Raw genomic sequence first — 11104 nt, 5'->3', positions numbered from 1 at the left:
GGGGCCTGAAGACACATAAAACCTGCTTCAAAGGGTTCCCATTGGACAGGAGCTGTTGAGGAGGTGGTGACTAGGTTTTATTACCAACACTTAAAAGACATGTTGGAGGGCTCTAGGCCTTTCCTCCCTCCTGTTACACCTTATCTCTCTCTCTCTCTCTCTCTCTCTCTCTCTCTCTCTCTCTCTCTCTCTCTCTCTCTCTCTCTCTCTCTCTCTCTCTCTCTCTCTCTCTCTCTCTCTCTCTCTCTCTCTCTCTCTCTCTCTCTCTCTCTCTCTCTCTCTCTCTCTCTCTCTCTCTCTCTCTCTCTCTCTCCTTCACTGTGCCCAATAATGATATGTGTTTGGCTGTGTGTAATTCTGTTAATAATTATGTTGCAGGTTAGGAATAGGGATGCCGTAGGAGAGTGTAGAGTGATGGAGGAACAAGGATATCCTAACTGTGTAGGTCCTTTACTGTACCCGGAGAATACCTCTGTAGTGTTGAGGTGAAGAAAGATTAAAAAAATTATTAAACGGTCCTGGTCCACACAGACAGGGTTATTTGCTTGTACATGTCTTACGTGACGGAGTGTGTAATTGGCTTTTTAGAAGACTTGGTGATAGATATACTCAAGGTTGGGTAGGCTACTTTCTAAATGTAATCTCTTGTAAAATTGTAATCAGTAACGTAACTTTTGGAATACCCAAACTCAGTAATGTAATCGGATTACATTCAGTTACTTTTAGATGACTTTCCCTTAAGAGGCATTAGAAGAAGACAAAAATGTATGTTACCAATTGAACGACATCAATTGCAGGATAAATCAATGTCAGAGTTTACATAGCTGGCCACATATGGATGTTCAATTTTAGTTTATGGGTTGGTTATGTAGGCTTCTTCTAACCCATCGCTTTCTACTACATACAGTTGAAGTCGGAAGTCTACATACACTTAGGTTGGAGTTAATAAAACTCATTTTTCAACCACTCCACAAATTTCTTGTTAACAAACTATAGTTTTGGTAAGTCGGTTAGGACATCTACTTTATGCATGACACAAGTAATTTTTCCAACAATTGTTTACAGACAGATTATTTCACTTATAATTCATTGTATCACAATTCTAGTTGGTCAGACGTTTACACACACTAAGTTGACTGTACATTTAAACAGCTTGGAAAATTCCAGAAAATGATGTCATGGCTTTAGAAGCTTCTGATAGGCTAATTTACATAATTTGAGTCATTTGGAGGTGTACCTGTGGATGCATTTGTAGGCCTACCTTCAAACTCAGTGCCTCTTTGCTTGACATCATGAGAAAATCAAAAGAAATCAGCCAAGACCTCAGAAAAAAAATTGTAGACCTCCACAAGTCTGGTTCATCCTTGGGAGCAATTTCCAATTTCTGCACAAACAATAGTACGCAAGTATAAACACCATGGGACCACGCAGCCGTCATACCGCTCAGGATGGAGACGCATTCTGTCTCCTAGAGGTGAATGTACTTTGGTGCGAAAAGTGCAAATCGATCCCAGAACAACACCAAAGGACCTTGTGAAGATGCAGGAGGAAACCGGTACAAAAGTATCTATATCCACAGTAAAACAAGTCCTATATCGACATAACCTGAAAGGCCGCTCAGCAAGGAAGAAGCCACTGGTCCAAAACTGCCATAAAAAAGCCAGACTACAGTTTGCAACTGCACATGGAGACAAAGATCGCACTTTTTGGAGAAACGTCCTCTGGTCTGATGAAACAAAAATAGAACTGTTTGGCCATAATGACCATTGTTATGTTTGGAGGAAAAAGGAGGACGCTTGCAAGCCGAAGACCACCATCCCAACCGTGAAGCACGGGGGTGGCAGCATCATGTTGTGGGGGTGATTTGCTGCAGAAGGGACTGGTATACTTCACAAAATAGATGGCATCATGAGGCAGGACAATTATGTGGATATATTGAAGCAACATCTCAAGATATCAGTCAGGAAGTTAAAGCTTGGTCGCAAATGAGTCTTCCAAATGGACATTAACCCCAAGCATACTTTCAAAGTTGTGGCAAAATGGCTTAAGGACAACAAAGTCAAGACCACCCCAAAGTCCTGACCTCTATCCTAAAGAAAATGTGTTTGCAGAACTGAAAAAGCATGTGCGAGCAAGGAGGCCTGCAAACCTGACTCAGTTACACCAGCTCTGTCAGGAGGAATGGGCCAAAATTCACCCAGCTTATTGTGGGAAGCTTGTGGAAGGCTACCCAAAACTTAAGACCCAAGTTAAACAATTTTAAGGCAATGCTACCAAATACTAATAGAGTGTATGTAAACTTCTGACCCACTGGGAATGTGATGAAAGAAATAAAAGCTGAAATAAGTAATTTTCTCTGCTATTATTCTGACATTCTTAAAATAAAGTGGTGATCCAAACAGACTTAAGACAGGGAAATTTTACTAGGATTAAATGTCAGGAATTGTGAAAAACTGAATTTAAATGTATTTGGCTTTGGCGTATGTAAACTTCCGACTTAAACTGTAAATGGTTAATGTATATGACCAATTTCCACTTGAAGCAGAAATCCTACGTACCATCTCTGAATGTGAAAGATACAACTTTTGCATTTTAGTCAGGAATCCTATGCAACATTTTAGTATGCTCAAGATACCAATGTCACGCCCTGACCTTAGATAGACGTTTTATTTCTCTATTTGGTTAGGTCAGGGTGTGATGTGGGGTGGTTATTCTATGCTTTGTTTTCTATGTTTCTTTATTTCTTTGTTTAGGCCGGGTATGGTTCTCAATCAGGGACAGCTGTCTATCGTTGTCTCTGATTGGGAATCATACTTAGGTAGCCCTTTTTCCCTCCTTTCAATGTGGGTAGTTATCTTTGTTAGTGGCACTATAGCCCTGTAAGCTTCATGGTTGTTTTTCCGTTTGTTGTTTTGTTGGCGACATTTACTAAAATAAAGGGAAAATGTACGCTCACCACGCTGCACTTTGGTCCACTTCTTTTGACGGCCATCACAACCAATACATATGTTATAGCCTAGTGTAGGAACTGTGAGCTATGAGTTGCCTGGCCCTACATAGTAAATTAACTATATGCAGCCAGTCAGTCTCAATGTCAGCTCTGATGATGATCTTGCTAAATGCAGGACTTCTGTTTGAGAGAGAAACACATATTTCACTCCGCAGGTTCTAACAGCACATACAGATAACTATATAGATAACTACAGGAAGTGTTTATACCTTTACCAGATGGTTCTAGATGCTTCTGGTCACATGACTCTGTCTACACACCTGCAATCCCTCTTCTGTCAGACGCATGGGGATAATGATGGGTAGAACCTGTTAGAAATTAACGCTGGGCTCTAAGCTAAGGCTTTATACTACAGAGAGGGGAGGGGGAGGGATGGGGTTTTGTGTGTGAGAGAGAGAGGATGGAGAAGAGTAACTATGAAAGTGGAAATTAGTTGCACAATAGCCTGCTGACCTACAGATGTTGAGCCGCTGGGGAATGTTATTACTGGTACCGGACATAACTCCTTGACTCCGAGGAACCTGTCATGTGACGTCAAAACGTCAATAGGCTATACCTGTGTAGGCATCAGATCATGGAACAAACCCTGAGCGTAATAAGATTTATATCTCTGTCTGTTTATGAGTGCTCCAACCTGTTAACCAGGAATTTGTATTTTTTGTAAACGTTTTTCGTTGGTAAACCCTATCACTAGATTACTGTCATTGTTTTGGAACACCCCTCTTACTTCTTGTGTTTACTGAACTCATAACTCCATGACTCCATATTTTGCATCTCAATCCCATAATAGTCTAGTTGTTGTAGAATACACTGAACTAAGAAATGCTAACAATCTAATGACTGTAAACATAGCCTATTGTATTTGTGTTGATAGTGATGGTGAAAGGTGTCAGGTGGACTCTTTCAGTGTTTAATTTCACAGCCTGCGTTGACGTCAGCCCGTCAATTGTAAGCACAGTGCACAAGCATGCAGCAGCCACGGCAGGACACTGGCCCACCCTGTGCATGCTGACTGTTACCGTTCTCCCGAAACGATGTGTCAACCTCGACAGAGGATAAACACGAAGCTAAACCACGAGACAGGCCAGGCGCACCACTTAGACAAATTGAACATTACTGCCATGATGGGGAAACGTAAGCTACGCTTGGAAGCTGACTTCTAGTGTTTTGCACTGCAGAAGAAGAGGATACAGGGGCTGAATGGATAACCATGGCAACAGCAGCAGCAGCAGGAGAAGCGGTGAGCAGCAGCTTACAACAGCGATATAACGACTGAACACAGACAAGGCATCATACCTCCGTAGATCTGAAAGGCAAGGGTCGCTGTAGGTTGCGAAGCCAAAGCCTTGTGGATATTAGACCGTGGTGGACACTGGTTATTGTGTCGGGATTCGCAGCGCATCAGTGAGGAAGGTAAGGTTTGTTACATTGTAGCTAGCATCCTCATTGTCCATCACAGTGCAGTGGGACAGACAGAGAATATTACGGGCCGGCTGTTGCTTGCTGCTGCATTGTCAAACTGAGAATGTTTTGACAAGGTTGTAACAGACCTGTCCGCTACATTGTTGCCAACGCGCCAGCTCATAATTTAGTTGCGGTTAAAAGGTTGATGAGTCTATAATAGCAGCGTTGGCTATAACAGCATCACTAAAATACTAACAGTAGAACGTTGTGTCTGCCACACACCCACACACCCACCCACCCGCTCTCACTCACTCACTCACTCACACACACACACACACACACACACACACACACACACACACACACACACACACACACACACACACACTCACACACTCACACACTCACACACACACACACACACACACACACACACACACACACACACACACACACACACACACACACACACACACACACACACACACACACACACACACACACACACACACACACACACACACACACACACACACACACACAGAGCAAATCATTTTATGGAAAGCATTTGGCAAACCCCCATAGCTGCTTAGTGGATGGCAGGTGCTTTGTCTGCTGCACACTGCATGCAGCTGTCCGCTTGGTGAACAGTCTACTTTCCTAGCACCTCAGCAGACCCCTACAGCAGATTCCTGAAGTGTTAAAACAAGGATTTTCCAGCTGACTTCAACCCACCCAGGTCCATCCGCTCCGGGCAAAATGTAGTCAGACCACATGGGACTGTCGTGTGAAGACTGCGTTGATGTTTCACACAATCTGCTGTTAGACAGATCTTATTCCACCTCCATCAACCCTCCAACCACTGTACCAACAGCCCCAACCGCTGTACCAACAGCACACAGGCCACAGCAATGTTACGTTCCTTGGCTAATTGGATGACTTGACGGGGTGAATTACTATGATATATTATATTAGAGCCTTTGGAGAAATGTTACACATTGTTATCAGCACAGAACAGAACTGCAAGTTCAGTAAGTCACTGCAACCCCCACCCACTCGTCACCCTTCCAGAAATGTGTGTGTGACTGTACTAAACTAGTATTTCTAAAGTAGCTAATGATCTGAGAAGAACTTGGCCCAGAGTTCACTATCACATGATTTACATAATCTTCTCTCTCCTTTACACAGTCAGTTGGCCTCTCCCTGTATCACATCTTTTTGCTGCAGCTCCCTTCCTTACTTGGTCCTTTTTCCTAGGGATTGGGACTTTTAAGAAGCGGGTAGTTCACACATCTCATACAGATCAGTGTACAAGTCCAGATTAGGCCTACTGCTATTCTTGTAACTCAATAATACATTTAGGCTAATTTGTCTTTAAACCAAGAAAATAGCCATTTAATTTATTGTGTGGCATAGAGTATAAGGATACCAGTGTGCTGGAGTGTCTATTCTGTAGGAGGATGTTGTTGTATTCCAGTATGTTCTATTTATTTGTAGGGACGGTGTGTTTGCCTTTTATTCTAGTCTGTTTCATGAGATGGAGGTTCATTATGAAGTGAGTGTGTGAGATTAATTTCCTGTCATGTGACGGTGTTGTGTAAACATTCAGCCGGTTGTCATGACACTGTGACTGTCCTAGGATTACGCCTACGCTTGGCCAGTTGTCTCAGTTATGCCTCTCCAAATACTCACTCCAAATATAGGCAAGTAGCTATAGTAGGCTGCTATACTCTGAATAATGTCCCCCTCTGATCCTGAGATATTTGGTTATACTCTCAGAATGGGAAAAATAGAAGGTAGCCTACCTGCAGACTGCAGGTAGGAAAGTCTGTGGTGAAAAATAACATTTGAATCCATATTATTGTGCTGACCTTCATTTTTCTAGACTATTTCAGGTCTACGAACTACTCGTAGGCTAATGTACGAATACTGCGAGTGTACTGGGTTTTGTCCTTATTTCAGTTACTGAAATGTCAGTCTATTTGCCAGCTGAACAGACAAGCCAGGTCAGTGAGAGAAAAGCCAGGAGATTGTTGTCCTTGCTGTGGTTGAGAGAGTAGTGGTGACCAACTCAAGTCCCCCATAGAGCACGAGCGTATAAACTTTAATAGCCTCATAGAGCCCCAGCCTCAGTACTGTAACCTTTAATAACCTCATAGAGCCCCAGCCTCAGTACTGTAACCTGTAATAACCTCATAGAGCCCCAGCCTCAGTACTGTAACCTGTAATAGCCTCATAGAGCCCCAGCCTCAGTACTATAACCTTTAATAGCCTCATAGAGCCCCAGCCTCAGTACTGTAACCTTTAATAGCCTCATAGAGCCCCAGCCCCAGTACTGTAACCTGTAATAGCCTCATAGAGCCCCAGCCCCAGTACTGTAACCTGTAATAGCCTCATAGAGCCCCAGCCTCAGCAGTGTTATAGTACTCTGCATTAAATAGTCATCTGAAAGTGTGTCTTTAACCCAAGCAGGTGGCACTTTGTCATGATTAGGGTTTAATGATTTTTACCTGCAGGCTCATCAGAACGGCAGAATATGGCCACAAGCAGCACCACTTTAAAGGGTCTATTGTAATTGGACTTCAGAGCATCCCCATCAGCTACTAGCATAGTAAATGATGAAGAGCATTTTAGGGCTGAACCCCTTTAGTCGACTTGTTTGATCAATAGGCTGTAGGTCGACCGAGATTTCTTTGCTTGAGTAGTAACAAATAAAAACATGAAAATCATGGTATACAAGACACCTGTCTTATTGGTGCCTGTCTGAGTGGACTGATCCATGTTGGAGGCTGAGGGGATGGCACAGTCCATCAGTCTAAGACATGTGCTACTGAAATTGTATATGGTTAAATTATGTGAGAACAATGGTGCAACGCTAAAATAAATGATATTATTTTAAAACAAATGCACTTTCTCCTGCGTTGGATAGTGATCGCTGTCCGCGGTTCTGAAATACATCAGTGCACTGTTGAATTGGCCCCTTTTCCTAGACCATGTTGCTATGTGCATAATAGCAAAGTTTACCAGCATATTGGGGTTGAGAGCGGATACAGCAGCAGAATTAGGAGACAAGAAAATAGCCATTGCCTTATTGCCTAAGAAAAGTGAGGAGAGAGGAAACCACATAATGAAACCCCATAGCATAGGATATGCTATAGGTCAGGCCCTATTGGTCACGTGCATCCGATGCATACATGTGTCACATAAAGAGAGCAAGAGTTGAGGGAATAGGGAATGTTTTTCCTAAACGAATGAGGGAGTTTGGTAACAGAATGGCTGTAATTATGTTGCAGCTTAAGCATCATGGACAGTGCGATAAACACTTTGATGTTCTGTGGTGGTCGCTGCAGCAGGGAGAAGAGAGAGACAATGGGTGCTTGTCACAGTCACTTGCTGTCTTTTTTTTAACACGGCGCAGCAAATCTGAGCCCGGCCTGGCACAATCACATAAATTGCTGGTCAGACACCCTCTAGTCATCTGTGTGTCTTAATTATTTAATCAAACAGTGTGCTTAACGCATCAGATAAGCTTAGTGAATATAGTTGATTTGACTAAAACACATAGGATGTATCTATGTGTGGAAAAATACACGTTTAAAAATTCAGACCAATCGATTTGTCAAAAGAACAGAAGACTCTTGGTCGACCAAGATTTTTTTTAGTCGGGGACAGACTTAGAACATATTATACTGGACAACAATCTCTAGGTCTTAGTATTCTGTCTAGACTTCATCTGTCTTAAGTGTATTCAAAGTGAAGGTCTTTTTGAATCACAGAGGATCTGAGTTTTAGACTTAGCAACAACCTATCTGGCTTATCTTGTACATACAGTAAGCGTCATTTAACTGACTATAGAGAACATTTTGATTAAACTGAGAGATCCGGTGAGACAAAGCCACAGCAGTTGACCCAGTCTGAGCAGTGTAGGTCAGAGACAATGTGTAGCTGGAGCAGTGTAGGTCAGGGACAATGTGTAGCTGGAGCAGTGTAGGTCAGGGACAATGTGTAGCTGGAGCAGTGTAGGTCAGGGACAATGTGTAGCTGGAGCAGTGTAGGTGAGGGACAATGTGTAGCTGGAGCAGTGTAGGTGAGGGACAATGTGTAGCTGGAGCAGTGTAGGTGAGGGACAATGTGTAGCTGGAGCAGTGTACTGTAGGTCAGGGACATGTAGCAGCATCTATTAAATTCTATGGTTCAATGCCATTCATTCAGCATGTGGATTCTTTGTTACCAGGCTGGTACACTCTGTGCAAGCAGACCCACACATCTCTTCTATTGCTACGACTAACACACTACTGTACATTCAGCAGGTTTTTTCACGTCAATAGTCAACTTTGAAATGGAAGCTGATGGCTCAACAGAGTAGTAGAGACGAGATGGTAAGGAAGATAATAATAATAATAATTCCCTTATTTCTACTGAGCTTGTCTGCCTGTGGTGATGATGATGAAGATGAGGAGAAGGATGACGATGAGGAGGAGGATGATTATGAAAAATTGATTTATTTGAATTTTATTGCAAAACATGTAATACCCTTGAAACTGTTTGTGTTTTTGGATCACAGAGATCCTATCAAAGTTCTATGTAATTCTATGGTCTGGAGATACGGTGCCTGTGACTTATTTACATTCAATTATTGATCAATTTCTGCCTCGGTTGATTAGCAGGGGAGACAATGCAGCCTCCGCCATATACAGTACTTCTGCTGACAGTTAGCATGATCTAGCGGTTACACTGGGATTGTGTGTGTGTGTGTGTGTGTGTGTGTGACAGAGAGAACGAGAGTGAGAGAGAGAGAGAGATTGACTGATATGCAACCTCCTGTGTTTCTGTAAGGCACACCGTGTTCAGTCCCAGCTGTAGCCTGTATATGTCCCAGACAGAGAGATGAAAATGCAGAGCTCCTTCTTTTGACTCAATGTGAGACAGTTGACAATAGCTGACTAGAACTGGGCTCAAGTGAGACTTGGGAAAATGTTGACTAAACCAAATACATTACGAATTTTCCATTGTGTAATACACTTTAGACAAAATAATGTAGAATACAGCACTGATGTACAATACAGAACTGATGTACAATACAGCACTGATGTACAATACAGCACTGATGTACAATACAGCACTGATGTAGAATACAACACTGATGTACAATACAACACTGATGTAGAATACAACACTGATGTAGAATACAAAACTGATGTAGAATACAACACTGATGTAGATACAACACTGATGAACAATACAACATTGATGAACAATACAACACTGATGTACAATACAACACTGATGAACAATACAACACTGATGTACAATACAATGTACAATACAACACTGATGTACAATACAGCACTGATGTAGAATACAACACTGATGTACAATACAGCACTGATGTAGAATACAACACTGATGTAGAATACAACACTGATGTAGATACAACACTGATGTAGAATACAACACTGATGAACAATACAACACTGATGTACAATACAAAACTGATGTACAATACAACACTGATGAACAATACAACACTGATGTACAATACAGCACTGATGTAGAATACAACACTGATGTACAATACAACACTGATGTACAATACAACACTGATGAACAATACAACACTGATGTACAATACAGCACTGATGTAGAATACAACACTGATGTAGAATACAACACTGATGTACAATACAACACTGATGTACAATACAACACTGATGTAGAATACAACACTGAAGAACAATACAACACTGATGTACAATACAGCACTGATGTAGAATACAACACTGATGTACAATACAACACTGATGAACAATACAACATTGATGTACAATACAACACTGATGTAGAATACAACACTGATGTACAATACAACACTGATGAACAATACAACATTGATGTACAATACAACACTGATGTACAATACAACACTGATGTAGATACAACACTGATGTAGATACAACACTGATGTACAATACAACACTGATGTAGAATACAACACTGATGTAGAATACAACACTGATGTACAATACAACACTGATGAACAATACAACACTGATGTAGATACAACACTGATGTAGAATACAACACTGATGTAGATACAACACTGATGTAGAATACAACACTGATGTAGAATACAACACTGATGTACAATACAATGTACAATACAACACTGATGTACAATACAATGTACAATACAACACTGATGTACAATACAATGTACAATACAACACTGATGTACAATACAATGTACAATACAACACTGATGTACAATACAACACTGATGTACAATACAACACTGATGTACAATACAACACTGATGAACAATACAACACTGATGAACAATACAACACTGATGTACAATACAACACTGATGAACAATACAACACTGATGTAGATACAACACTGATGAACAATACAACACTGATGTAGAATACAACACTGATGAACAATACAACACTGATGTACAATACAACACTGATGTAGAATACAACACTGATGTAGAATACAACACTGATGTAGAATACAACACTGATGTACAATACAACACTGATGAACAATACAACACTGATGTAGATACAACACTGATGTAGAATACAACACTGATGTAGATACAACACTGATGTAGAATACAACACTGATGTAGAATACAACACTGATGTACAATACAACACTGATGAACAATACAACACTGAT

At 41.3% G+C, this 11104-nt stretch overlaps 1 protein-coding gene across 2 annotated transcripts in view; it reads left to right on the top strand.

Annotated features, from left to right (window-relative positions):
* Nucleotides 1-3967: 3967 nt before the first annotated feature.
* The window catches only part of LOC129820008 (protein FAM135B-like), a 54461-nt gene continuing 47324 nt past the window's right edge, over nt 3968-11104 (top strand). For both annotated transcript variants that reach the window (XM_055876796.1, XM_055876795.1), the window contains exon 1: nt 3968-4423. The gene's annotated coding sequence lies outside the window, so the exon portion shown is untranslated. The remainder of the gene's footprint in view (nt 4424-11104) is intronic.

Source organism: Salvelinus fontinalis, chromosome 22, assembly GCF_029448725.1.
Source record: "Salvelinus fontinalis isolate EN_2023a chromosome 22, ASM2944872v1, whole genome shotgun sequence".
Lineage (NCBI taxonomy): Eukaryota > Metazoa > Chordata > Actinopteri > Salmoniformes > Salmonidae > Salvelinus > Salvelinus fontinalis.
The sequence above is the reverse complement of the archived record's forward strand: the minus strand, read 5'-3'. Positions and strand labels throughout refer to the sequence as shown.